Raw genomic sequence first — 12,111 nt, 5'->3', positions numbered from 1 at the left:
GTTCATCAAGTGCATAAAAGTTGATGGGCCATTGGTCAGCCTAAGTCATCACCAGAAATTCATAGTGACCATAGCGGTTCCTGAAAACCGTCTTCGGAATATCTGACATCCGGATCTTGAACTGATGATATCCTGATCTCAAATTAATCATCGAGAATACCCTAGCACCATGAAGCTGATTAAATAAATCATCAATGTCACTACCCAAAATCCCCTAGAGGTTGTGATGGCGCCTAACATCGCTGTCAGGCAAGCCAACAATGAATGTTTAAATTAATTACTCATTTTAGTATTTTTGAAATCATAATTTTTACAACTACAATAAATGACAACCCAAGTACCCCTAAAACCCGGTGTCAACTAGGAAATAAAATGAAATACAACATCTGTTTGAGATAAAAATTAGACAGGAGAGTACAAATAGCTTTGATGGAGACTCTACAGGATGCAGATCATAACATGAATTGCAGCTAATGGTAAGTCCCCGCAATAGCTGCGCCTTTGCGCCCAAAATATTACCAGACATATATGTACCTGCACAAAAATGTGTAGCATGAGTATATAAATCAACGCGTACCCAGTAAGTATCTAGCCTAACCCCAAGGAATTAGTGACGAGGGGTCGACATCGACACTTACTAGTGGTCCAATAAGATAGATACAGTAAGAAGTAAACAGTTACGGGGCAGAGCAAATAAACAAATTAAAAAAGTATAAATACGTGATATGATCCTCCTCTGAATAGTAAACTCAAGCTCTCAATTATCAATTACCTCCTCAACCGTAGCATATATATATATATATATATATATATATATATATATATATATATATATATATATATATATATATATATATATATATATATATATATATATAATGGACCTCACCAGATAGGTTGTTATAATTAAAATTAGGAAGACTCATAGATACACTGACTTCTTGTCAGATATTACGCACGATTTCCATGAGAGTAATTTATAAAAATGCAGAGGCGTACAGCCCGATCCCATCATAATTTGTTCATTGCCGAGGGTCGAACGACACGAACCATAGATACATCTATTATTCTGCAGAGGCGAATGGCCCGCTCCCATGAGAGTGTGGTACATAATCTTGCCGAGGAGAACGGCCCAATCCCATCATAATTTTTGCACTACCGAGGATCAAACGACACAAATCATAGATGTATCTATCTTGCCGAGGCGAATGGCCTGATCCCATTAGAATCAGAAGATTTGACGGGTCCTTAACCCCACTTACGAAGGAACATGTGAGTTATAAGGAGCTTTGAGGAAACCTTTCGATGAGAACGCATAACGCAGGTGAAATTCATAAGAGGAGTACAATTATTCTGCGGCTAATCATGAAACTCATCAAATCTCTAGTATAGCAAGTCTATCACTCTACGTCCGTCTAGTCTCAAGTAGTAATGCGAATTAAAAAAATTTAATAAGCAAGAGAGCACGACCGACGCACAACCGAGTGAACAAGGTCGAGCAAGCTTATCCAGCCTTTCCTACCCGACTCATTCATAATCCAAAAAGGAAATGCATCACCATTTGTTAATCAAGGGAGATATCAGTTTTACAAATATGTAAACATTGCTTGTTCATTTTACTTAAACACAATATTCCATGGATAAGTTCCCAACAGTACATACAGTTGACAATCTAATGGAGAAGAGTTTCAAAGTACAATGTGAGCCAATGACCACCCCGACACCCATACATGGCCCACATTAACGTCTACAGAGCCTCTAAGGATAAGAAAGACCAACTGGACTAGGCCGGCAATAAGGCCCCGACTATACCTCAAATGTGGAAATTTATACAAAAGAAGAACTACGTAACCCCCGAGAGAAATGGGGGATCACCAAGACTGCTGTAAGGATAGAAAGAAAGCACGACTATCTGCGATCGGCGCTATCTGCGATGGAACCACCTACATCCATTCAAAGATGTAGCGCCCCCAGCAAAGGGGCGTTAGTACTGTCGAATAGTACTAGTATGTAAGGCAAACACAATTCTTAATAGGATGAACAGTGAAACAAATAGAAGGTAGTTATGATAAGCAATAATTACTTCATATGATTATAAGGAAACACCAAACAAGGATCAGATCGTTTCGATTCATTCCTTCCATCTCTTTAGGTTTATAATCTTTAGTGCCAAGTGCCACAACCCATAATGCCACCATGTTTTTACATGAAGTCCGGTCTCGGCCCGACTGGCTAAACCATCCCACGTGTGACATATCCAAATTCACAATGATAATCAGAAATCCAACATAAATACCACCATGTGTACAACATGGCGTCCGATCTCGGCCCGAACGGCTAAGTCATCTCACTTGGGACATAACCTCTTTCAAATATTCATTTAATTCACATTTCTTTCCATCTTCCATTACATGGTACATACAGACCCATTTATTAAGTAGTTCTTGGCACTTGGACATATTTTATAATTCAAGTCTTTCACTTTTTATTTTTTCAAATAACGTCATCATCCATGTCAATAAATGCTATCATATAAGGCATACACACAAAAGGAAAGAAAAAGCTTGGAGAACATAATCACATTTTCAAATAGCATGATTTCAGGGTAAACACATAGAACAAATATGGAGCATAAATCTTTCAACCCAACACATTAAGGCAATCAATCTAGTATAATCAACTCGGAACTCACGCCAATTATTCGGACACCAAGAATTCAATTCTAAGAGGAAGAGCGTTAGCCATACATACCTTAATTGAGTCTTTCCCTAATTCCTGCGACAAGTTCCGGAACCTTTAGCACCTTCAATCTATTTAACAATGTAGCAAAATTGAAGCCATTATTAGGAAATTGATCATAGCCCTAGATCACTTGAGCATTATATCAAATATTATGTGTTTGTTAAGGTCTCATGTCCCCTTTTTAGTGGAAGATTCCCCCAACCTATTCCCCATTCTTTCCTATCTTTGTTTTAGCACTCCCCCCTCATACCTTAGGATCACATGCATGCAAGGCAAATACACTAATCCCCATGAATTACCTCACTAATGGTCCATTTTAGATACAATATGGAATTGAGAGCTTAGGTGATACCTCTTGGAAGGGAGACCTAGGTGCCTTGTTTGTTAATATTCAAGATGGTTAGGCTAGGATTTCATGAACAATTGATGGAGACCCATTCCCCTCTCTTTGATCCTCCTCTCTTACTCTAATTATCAGAGAAAATATGTTAAAATGGCCAAAGGGTGGTATTTAACGGAATAGGGGTCGGGTTTTAAATTAATAAAATAGGTTCCCCGACATAGGTTTGGTTATGCGGCCCGCAAAGTTACCGTAGAAAGAGACTCAGGAAATTAAGTTTTCTGACAGAGTATGAGACCGATATGCGGTCCGCATATCTATTCTACGGTCGCATACTACACCATAGAACTTCCCTTCACAAAAATTCTAGGCAAATATGCGATCAACATGCAACCCACATAACGATTATGCGATCGCACAATTGGGCCGCACAACTGGCCTCAAAATTGGCCAACTTTCTATTTCATACTGCGGCCATTATGCGATCTGTAGAATGATTATGCGGACGCATAATGGGCCGCAGAAACGTGTTCTTTTTGAGATACATTTTCCTCTAAGTCCTTAGGGTACTATTCAATCCAACTCGGTACCATGAAATCTTGAGTTTTGGTTAAGAATTTTACGGGTCTTTACATCCACCCCCACTTAAGGTCATTCGTCTCGAATGGGGGCCAAGGTTCACTTAGGTTTAGTTATATCATATACCATCAGTCCAAACTTGCCTAACTTCCGAATGTTTTTGAAAATTTTGCTAGAGTTTCCTTTGAAATTAGGCCTATCCACCTGCCAGAGAGCCCCCGAAACACATCTTAACAACATATATGATCAAATAATGCGACAGAACGGAAAACAACACCAACTGAGGCCTCATGAAGGACATTTAACTAGAAAAGAATGTCTTTATATTAGCACAAGTAACACAAAATTTATGGGAAACAACTTCATGGAACTATTACATGGTTATTCAAATAGATGGGGGTACTTCTCTTTCATTTCATTCTCGGCTTCCCAAGTAGCTTCTTCAACTTGGTAGTTTCACCATAATACATTTACGGATGCAATTTCTTTGTTTCTCAAATTTCGGACCTGTCTGTCAAGAATAGCAATAGAGATCTCTTCATATGACAATTCTTCACTATCCTCAATGGTCTCAACCGGCACAATAGCGGACGAATCTCTAACAACCTTCTTCAACATGGACACATGAAATATCGGGTGCACTAGTGACATTTCAGGTGGAAGCTCAAGCTTGAACGCTACCTGACCTATCCGTTGAATGATTCTATATGGCCCGACATACCTCGAACTCAATTTCCCCTTATTTCCAAACCGCATGATCCCCTTCATGGGGTATACCTTCAAGAACACCCAATCATCTTCCTTGAACTCCAAATCTCTACGACGAACATCCGAATAGGGTTTCTGATGACTCTGAGCAGTTTTCGACCGTTCTTTTATAATTTTAACCTTTTCCATAGCTTGATGCCCAAGGTCTGGTCCTATTAGCTTTGCTTCTCCAACCTCGAACCACCCAATCAGTGGCCTACATCTTCTACCATACAAGGCCTCAAACGGCGCCATCTGAATACTGGCATGAAAGCTGTTGTTATAAGCAAATTCTATAAGTGGCAAATGATCATCCCAGCTACCCTTGAAGTCAAGCACACAAGCTCGCAACATGTCCTCAAGCATCTAAATAGTCCGCTCTGCTTTCCCGTCATTCTGTGGATGGAAAGTTGTGCTGAGATTTACCTACGTACCCAAACCATGCAGAAATTTCTTCCAGAAATTAGCTGTGAACTGGGCCCCTCGATCGGAATTGATGGAAATGGGAGTGTCATGAAGCCTGACTATTTCCTGGATAAGAACTGTGCTAATTTTGTGAGATGAACCACGATCCCCTAAATTGAGTCAAACTTACTTGGAGTGCGCAGTAACCCCACCAAAAAATCCATATTGATCATTTCCCATTAAAACATTGGAATTTTTATACTCTTCGCTAACCTACCGGGCCTTTGATGCTCAGCCTTCACTTATTGGTAGTTTGAAAATTTTGCCACATAGTCCGTTATGCCCCTCTTCATGTCATTCCACCAATAAACTTCCTTGAGGTCATGATACATTTTCGTAGAACCTGGGTGCATGGAATATCTAGAAATGTGAGCTTCTGCCATGATTCTTTCCTGAAGACCATCCTCGTTTGGAACACATAGACGCCCCTGATATCGTAATGTACCATCATCGATGCCAAGAGAAAAAGCCGTAGTCTTATGTATATGAATCCCTTCCTTCAGTTGTACGGATATTGGATCGTTGTATTGCTTTTCCTTGATCTCCACCATAAGAGATGATTCCGCCCTGTTCCGCACAATCACTCCCCCTTCGCTAGAGACCATAACATAAACTCCCAAACTGGCCAATTGGTGAACCTCCCGGGCCAAGGGCCTTTGACCTACATCTAAGTGAGCCAAACTACCCATAGATTTCTGACTAAGAGCGTCCCCCACCACATTAGCTTTCCCTCGATGATATAGAATGTCGATGTCATAATCCTTGAGAAACTCAAGCCACCTTCTTTGCCTCAAGTTCAATTCCTTCTGTTTGAAAATGTATTGAAGACTCTTGTGGTCCGTGAATACATCTACAGGGACTCCACACAAATAATGACGCCATATTTTCAATAAAAAAACCACCGCTGCAAGTTCTAAGTCGTGAGCTGAGTAGTTCTTTTCATGATTCTTAAGTTGCCTTGAAGCATAAGCTATAACCTTACCATGTTGCATTAATACACACCCAAGACCAATCCTTTAAGCATCACAATACACCACAAACCCCTATGTACCATCTGGCAGGGCCAACACCGGCGCCGAAGTCAATCTTTACTTCAATTCCCGGAAACTCCTTTCACAAGCATCGGACCACTGGAACTTGACCGCTTTCTGCATCAACTTGGTCAATGGAAATGCAAGAGCGGAGAACCCCTCCACAAACCTCCTATAATACCCGGCCAAACCCAAGAATTTGTGAATCTCTGTTGGAGTGGTCGGTCTAGGCCAATCCTTTACCACTGCAATCTTTTGAGGGTCAACCGTAATTCCTTCTCCGGATACGACAAGCACTAGAAATGTAGCAACTTCAAGCAAAAATTCACATTTCGAGAACTTTGCATAAAATTGGTGTTGATATAGAGTCTGCAGAACTGCCCTGAGGTGGTCGGCGTGATCCTCTCAACTTCGTGAATATACAATGATATCATCAATGGGTACTTATTTTTTATTGTGAATTTGTTGAATTACCGGTAGTCAATACACATCCGTAGTGACCCATCTTTATTTTTGACAAAGAGAATCGGTGCGCCCCAAGGCGACACACTCGGTCGGATGAAACCCTTCTCTAGCAATTCCTTCAGTTGTTCCTTCATGCCCCAACCTCGAGTAGTGCGACCAACGTACAATCGAGTGAACCCGGTCGAGAAAGCCTATCCAGCCTTTCCTATCCGACTCATTCATAATCCAAAAAGGAAATGCATCACCATTTGTTATTCAAGGGAGATATCAGTTTTACAAATATGTAAACGTTGCTAGTTCATTTTACTTAAACACAATATTCCATGGATAAGTTCCCAAAATTACATACAGTTGACAATCTAGTGGAGAAGAGTTTCAAAGTACAATGTGATCCGATTACCACCCCGACACCCATACATGACCCACATAAACGTCTATGGAGCCTCTAATAATAAGAAAGACCAACTGGAATAGGCCGGCAACAAGGCCCCGACTATACCTCAAATGAGGAAATTTATACAAAAGAAGAACTACATAACCCCCGAGAGAAATGGGGGATCACCAAGACTGCTGTGAGGATAGAAAGAAAGCACCACTATCTGCGATCGGCGCTATCTGCGATGGAACCACCTACATCCATTCAAAGATGTAGCGCCCCCAGCAAAAGGGGCGTTAGTACTGTCGAATAGTACTAGTATGTAAGGCAAACACAATTCTTAGTAGGATGAACAGTGAAACAAATAGAAGGTAGTTATGATAAGCAATAAATACTTCACATGATTACAAGGAAATACCAAACAAGGATCAGATCGTTTCGATTCATTCTTTCCATCTCTTTAGGTTCATAATCTTTAGTGCCAAGTGACACAACCCATAATGCCATCGTGTTTTTACATGAAGTCCGGTCTCGGCCCGACCAGTTAAACCATCCCAAGTGAGACATATCCAAATTCACAATGATAATTAGAAATCCAACATAAATGCCACCATGTGAATAGCATAGCGTCTGATCTCGGCCCGATAGGCTAAGCCATATCACTTGGGACATAACCTCTTTTGAATTGGCCTTTTTTTGGACATAACCTCTTTCAAATATTCATTTAATTCAGATTTTTTTCCATCTTCCATTACATGGTACATACACCCCCATTTATTAAGTAGTTCTTGGAACTTGGACACATTTTATAATTCAAGTCTTTCCATTTTTATTTGTTCAAATAACGTCATCATCCATATCAATAAATGCTATCATATAAGGCATTCGCACATAAGGAAAGAAAAAGCTTGGAGAACATAATCACATTTTCAAATAGCATGATTTCAGGGTAAACACTTAGAACAAATATGGATCATAAATCTTTCAACTGAACACATTAAGGAAATCAATCTAGTATGATCAACTCGGAACTCACGCCAATCATTCGGACACAAAGAGTTCACTTCTCAGAAGAAGAGGGTTAGTCATACATAACTTAATTGAGTCTTTCCCTAGTTCCTATGACAAGTTCCAGAACCTTTAGCACCTTCAATTTGTTTACCAATGTAGCACAATTGAACTCATTATTAGGAAATTGATCATACCCCTATCTCACTTGAGCATTATATCAAACATTATGTGTTTGTTAGGGTCTCGTGATCCCTTTTAGTGGAAGATTCCCCCAACCCATTACCCATTCTTTCCTATCTTTGTTTTATCACTCCCCATCATACCTTAGGATCACATGCATGCAAGGTAACCACCCTAATCCCCATGAATTACCTCACTAATGGTCCATTTTAGCTACCATATGGAATTGAGAGCTTGGGTGATAGAAGCTTACCTCTTGGAAGGGAGACCTAGGTGCCTTGTTTGTTAATCTTCAAGATGTTTAGGCTAGGATTTGATGAGCAATTGATGGAGACCCCTTCCCCTCTCTTTGATCCTCCTCTATTTCTCTAATTATTAGAGAAAATATGCTCAAAATGGCCTAGGGGGTGTTTTAACGGAATGGGGGTCGGGTTTTAAATTAAGAAAATGGGTGCCCCGATGCGGCCCGCAAAGTGACCGTAGAAAGGGCCTCAGGAAGTTATGTTTTCTGACTGAGTATGCGACCAATATGCGCTTTGCATATCTGTTTTGTGGTCGCACAATGCACCGCAGAACTTCCCTTCACAAAAATTCAAGGCAGATATGCGATCAACATACGGCCCAGATAGCGATTAGGCAATCGCACAATTAGGCCGCATAACTAGCCTCAAAATTGGCCAACTTTCTGTTTCACTCTGCGGCCATTATGCGATCCGCAGAGTAATTATGCGGCCACATAATGGGCCACAGAAAAGCATTCTTTTTAAGAAACATTTTCCTCTAAGTCCTTAGGGTACTGTTCAATCCAACTCGGCACCACGAAATCTCGCATTTTGGCTACGAATTTTACGGGTCTTTACATCCTACTCCACTTAAGGTCATTCGTCCTCGAATGAGGGTCAAGGTTCACTTAGGTTTAGTTATACCATATACCATCAGCCCAAACTTTTCTAAATTTTAAATGTTTTTAAAAATTTTGCTAGAGTTTCCTTTATATTTAGGCCTATCCATCTGCTAGAGAGCCCCCGAAACACATCTTAACAACATATATATGATCAAATAATGCGATAGAATGCAAAACAACACCAACTGAGGCCTCGTGAAGGACATATAACTAGAAAGGAATATTTTTGTATTAGTTGAACAAGTAACACAAAATTTAGGGGAAACAACTTCATAGATCTATTACATGGTTATTCAAACAGATGGTGGTACTTCAATTTCATTTCATTCTCGGCTTCCCAAGTAGCTTCTTCGACTTGCTAGTTTTTTCATAATACCTTTACGTATGCAATTTCTTTGTTCCTCAACTTTCGGACCTGTCTGTCAAGAATAGCAACCGGTATCTCTTCATATGACAATTCTTCAGTAACCTCAGTGGTCTCAACCAGCACAATAGCGGACAAATCTCCAACTACCTTCTTCAACATGGACACATGAAATATCGGGTGCACAAATGACATTTCAGGTGGCAACTCAAGCTTGTACGCTACCTGACCTATCATTTGAATAATTCTATATGGCCCGACATACCTCGGACTCAATTTCCCCTTCTTTCCAACCCGCATGATCCCTTTCATGGGGGATACCTTCACGAACACCCAATCATCTTCCTTGAACTCCAAATCTCTACAAGGAACATCCGAATAGGATTTCTGACGACTCTGAGCAGTTTCAACCGCTCTTTTATAATTTTAACATTTTCCATCACTTGATGCACAAGGTATGGTCCTATTAGCTCGGCTTCTCCAACCTCTAAAATAACGCGAGAATCCAACTCGGCATCACAAAATCCCGAGTTTTGGTTAAGAATTTTACAGGTCTTTACAAAATCATATGGTCTATATCCAAAAAATCATCCAATTTTGTCCATTAATCGACCCTCAAATCAAGGATTTACCATTTCTTAACTCTGGACTCAAATTCCCAATTTCTAAAATCCAAACACGGAAAAAAATAATAACCAATGGAAATTATCATGGAGAAACATCAAAATAAAGGTCATATATTTACCCCCTTGTTGAGATGAGAACGACGCCGTAAAAATCACCACAAATGGAGCTCTGGAACTCAAGATATGCCAAAAATACTAAAATTTTCGGTTTAAAACACTGTCCAGGCAATTTTTCTTCCTCGCGTTCGCGTAGAGCAATTCTTCGCATTGACCGGTCAACCCAAATTTCCTTCTTCGCATTCGCGGGACCACCCTCGCATTTGTGGAGAAAAAAGTCCGCACCAAAAATAGGCAATCTTTGCCCACACGAAAATGGGAATAACTATCTCATACGACATCAGAATTCGATAATTCTTGTTGCTATGACTCCATAATTACGATACGGATCTAATGATTCAATGCAATACCAAATAAAAGGTCATTATCTCAATATGGTACACTTTATGTCAAAATAAACAACGTTGAAACATCAAATAAGAGCACGATACAACCAAAACACATCTGAAACACACCCAAGGCCCTCGGGACCCCGTCCAATCATACCGACCCGCTCCACAACATAACACGCACATGTAGAGGCTTCAAATCATACCAAATAACATCAAAACTATGAATTGTAGATCGATTCAAGCCTAATAAACTATTGAACTTCTAACTTCCGCATCTGATGCCGAAACCTACCAAGTCACGACCAATTGACCTCAAATTTTTTACACAAGTCACATTTGACATTACGGACCTACTCTAACTTCCGGAATCAGAATCTGATCCTGATATCAAAAAGTTCACTCCCCGTCAAACTTCCAAAAACCTCCAACTTCCGACTTTTGCCAAATGACCCCAAAATGACCTTCGGACCTCACATGTACATCCAGACGTGCTCCTAAGTCCAGAATCATCATACGGAGCTATTCCCATGCTCGAAATTCCAAACGAGACATCAATAACATTAAAATACACTTCAAAGCAAATTTATGAAATTTTTCCAAAATGCCAACTTTTCACAATAGGCGCTGAAATGCTCCCGGTCATCTAAAACCCAATTCAGACGTATGCCCAAGTGCAAAGTAATCATACGCACCGGTTCAAACCTTCAAATTCCGATTCCGAGGTCATTTACTCAAAAATAAAACCTTAGTCATGTGATCACGTGATTTTTGCCCTATATGAAATACTCCTACAAATTAAAGAAATGAATTTTTCCCAATTGTTTGCAATTTCATAGGATTTTTGTAGGATTTTTTGTTAATTGTTTGCATTTTTTGCATGTTTACTTTTATTAAAATCATGAAAAATACCATGCATTGCATTTAGATTTTGTGTTCGCCTTTTAGGATAAATTAATTAATTATTTTATTAAAAATAAAAATCACCAAAAATGGCTCGCTTTTACATTCTTAGCTTTTAAATTTTGGATTATTAATTTTCTCTTTTAATTTTAGGATCAACACATTTTTATAAATATTATAGTTAGATAATTAGCTTAATTTTACAATTCAAATTAATTCAGGAAATTAACTTAGATTTTTAATTAATTAAAAGAAAAAGAAAAATGAAAAATAAAACAAGAGCAAAAGGAAACGGGTAATTGAAAAAGAAGCCTATTTTAGACTCGAAATTGGGCCAGGCTAGACACAAATCTTCTCTGATCCAGGCCCAAACCTTACTCCGATCCAGCCAGCCCCACCCTACACCAAAGGACACTGTTTTCAGGGTCATGAAATCGCATCCGTTGATTTTGTTTAATCGGACGGATGGGAACTACCCTTCCATTAAATATAAGAATGTCCTAACCGGTCCCCTCCCCCCCACACACACACAAAATTTTGAACTCCCATTTCGTCTCCCTCACCCAAACCCTAGCTGACCTAGCCGCCCCAAATTCCCAAACCCCACCTGCCGGCGGCACAACCCCAATCGACCCCAAGCTCACACCCTATAATCACCAGGCCTCTCCAAACTCAAATCCCCTAACAATTTCCCCAAATAATCCTTGGAACTCGTCAAATCCCGGATCTAAAGGTTTGACCTAATTTCTGAGTTTTGTGATTTTCTTGAAGTTTTGCTCGTTTTGGCTGGATGTTTGCCCAAATAAGTTACTCTTGACTGGAGTAATCATTTGGGTCAACTTCAAGCCCTTTGGATGAATCTTGAAGCCTGGCCAGTCCTCCTCCTTGTTCTCTTGGTCGTTTTGCTAGATTCAATCGGTAAATCCTTGACC

Source organism: Nicotiana tabacum, chromosome 11 (assembly GCF_000715075.1).
Source record: "Nicotiana tabacum cultivar K326 chromosome 11, ASM71507v2, whole genome shotgun sequence".
Lineage (NCBI taxonomy): Eukaryota > Viridiplantae > Streptophyta > Magnoliopsida > Solanales > Solanaceae > Nicotiana > Nicotiana tabacum.
Note: the sequence above shows the minus strand (reverse complement) of the source record.